The 2,611-nt window shown below is 60.9% G+C and overlaps 1 protein-coding gene across 3 annotated transcripts in view; it reads left to right on the forward strand.

Moving 5' to 3' along the window:
- Window positions 1–2,166: 2,166 nt before the first annotated feature.
- ARSA (arylsulfatase A) overlaps window positions 2,167–2,611 on the forward strand; it is a 4,690-nt gene continuing 4,245 nt past the window's right edge. The window contains exon 1 of one of the 3 annotated variants that reach the window (XM_034985965.1): window positions 2,167–2,369. The gene's annotated coding sequence lies outside the window, so the exon portion shown is untranslated. The remainder of the gene's footprint in view (window positions 2,370–2,611) is intronic. The other 2 variants (XM_034985967.1, XM_034985968.1) reach the window with 2 other exon arrangements.

Below are 2,611 nucleotides of genomic sequence, written 5' to 3' on the forward strand. Positions count from 1 at the left end.
GCAAACCTCCCTCCCTTGGTTGAGACATGCACCCACCAGCAGTGCCCTTCTGGAACTGGGGCCAACCACACCACATCAGGGTGGCTGTGGGAGAGGAAATACAACCTGGGTGGGCCAGGTCAAGGAACAAGAACAATCGTTGCTGAGGGCAACAAGGGAGGAGTTGAAGGCCTGCACCGATGGCATCTGATGTCCTGGGTCCCCACATCAGCCAGTCCCAGGAACCCCTGCAGAATCCCTTCATGTGGGCTGGGTGTTCTCGCTGAAGGCACTCACCCCCCACCCACCCACCCCACGCAGGCCCAAGAGACAGAGGCCTCTCCTCCCTTGTCCTAGGTACAGAAAGACAAGACCAGCACCTCTCACTGCAAGGCCCCTCTCCTAACTGTGGGCGTCAGTTCCAAATTAGCAATGTCCCAGGCGTCCAGAGCCGCATCATGCACGCTGGCAGGCTGCCTCCCATCAGGGCTCTATCCCAAGCTGACCCTCCTGCCAGCTTCTGCAGCAATGCCAAGAAAGAACTCACATCTCCAAAAGACTCAGACGCCTGCCGAGGCTTGGCTTTGAACAAACATAGCTGGCAGCACACGGACCTTCCCCCACCTAGAGGTCAGGGCTGGGCTGGCTCCGCTGTCCCGTGTGCATACACCTGAGCAGCCTTCAGGAACCGCAGGGGAGGATGCCAATCATTTGCATAACATTACAACCACAGGCAGGCTCTTCCCAAGAATCAGGGCAGGTCCTCGGATGCCTGGGGTAGTTTCCAGCTTGCTGCTGAAAGGGAAGAAAGTGCTTTTGGTGGACTCCTTTTAAACTCCAATTCATAGCGCCGACCAGCTGTGATAGCTCCAATTACAGGTTCAAAGATTTCTGGGCCATGGAAAAACTTCCTGTTCTGGCCACTCAACCCCATACCACTCCCACGCAAAGGCCCAGAAACCACCGTGGAATGTGCCACCAAGGGGATGGGTTGCCAGAGACTGGACCCCTTGTGCTCCCCACACGGTCAGCAGCAAGCCTTGACCACAACCCTGAGCCCCATCTCTGAGAGTTCCTGCCCTTGGAATTTTGCTCCCCCACACTCCCTCTTGTCTTGAGCTTTCATGTTTCATAAGGAAAATACCAGCTCCCCAGCCCGGATTGGGCTTCAGTGGAAGCTGTGTCCTGGTCCCCCACCCCAGTCCCCAGAGGCCATTCAGGGTGCTGTCCACTCTCCCATGGGTGCCGTCCACTCTCCCATGGGTGCCAGGCTCAGGAGCCACAGAAAACCTCCCCAACCAGAAACCCAGGTCCTGGTCTTCCTGAGGTCAGAGGTCCCAGAGGGATGCCCTGAGCTTGTGGGAGAAACCGAGGCCAGAAAGCTGCCCTAGAGAGTTTCCTGGGGTGGGGGGAGCTGCCCTAAGGGAGCTGCTGGCTGAGGGCCCCAGTTACTGCACTGAGTAAAACACCCACCTAAGCGTCCTCCTGGGCTCTCCCTCTGATTTGGAGATGGCTAAACCAACTGGGGAGCAAAAAGGTAAAAGCATCTGTCCGAGGTTATCAGGTGATGGAGCCAGAGCTTACTCATCTCCTCTGCCAGTGGGTTCTTCCCATTGTGTAACCCCAAGGCAGGCCAGACCCCATATACCCAGACAAGCACACGCACACTAACACACACGCGCACTGACACACACACACACACATTGACACACAGACACGTGCACGGAGGGGAAAGGGTTTGAAAGAATTTACTATCTCGTGTTTGAGAAAAGCGCCGGAAGTAACGTTGGGGGAAAAGCCAGCAGTCAGTGGGTTCCAAGGCCTTCGTTCTGCGTGGCTCACCCAGCGACGATGCCCACAACACCCCCTTGCGCTCAGGGCCTTTCCAAAAGGACCCGAGTCTCCCAGCTTGAGGTTTGGGGGCCCCGCCCGACTCCGCGCGCCGGCCCAGCCCGGCCCGCGCCAGTCCCTCCAACGGCCTCGGGATGCGAAGCGGCGCCGACCGCGCGCCCCCCCACCCCCGCACCCGCGGACTCCCGGGCCCCCGGACCCCGACCCCAAGCCCAACCCCAACCCATTCCGCGCCCGAGCAGGCCCCGCCCCCGCGAGGCCCCACCCCTCGAGCCCCGCCCCGGGCTGCCGCGCGCGGAGGGTCACGGGACCGCGGGGCGGGGACGGGGGCGGGGCGGAGCCGAGGCGGAAGCGCCTGCGGAGGGCACCGCTGCGCGCTGTCCCCGACCCGCCCCTCCTCAGCCCGGTACTGCCCTCGGCCCGGTACTGCCCTCGTCCAGCCGCGCCGGACCCGGGGGTCAGTGTCATGTGACTTCTGTCCCTGACTACGAGCCTGAGCTCCAACCTCTAGGTGAAGAGGGTCAGATCGCCCAAATCAGGTGTCCTGGTCCCCGAGGGTCTCCAGGGAGTTATATCCCAGGCTACGGTCTCCTGGGTTCTGTTGGGGTCAGGGGTCTCCGGAAGTCCCCTGAAGTCCACTGGGACTTCAGGAAGGGGTTGTCTGGGTCGGGGAGTGTTGGGGTCTGGGGTCTCAAGAAGGGGGTAGTGCCTGGGTCTGGTGTCTCAGGGGAGAGGTAGAGACTGGATTTGGGGTCTCAGAGGAGGGTAGTGTCTGGATCTG

This window comes from Mirounga leonina, unplaced genomic scaffold (genome assembly GCF_011800145.1).
Source record: "Mirounga leonina isolate KUSES-001 unplaced genomic scaffold, KU_Mleo_1.0 Mir_375, whole genome shotgun sequence".
NCBI classification, from domain to species: domain Eukaryota; kingdom Metazoa; phylum Chordata; class Mammalia; order Carnivora; family Phocidae; genus Mirounga; species Mirounga leonina.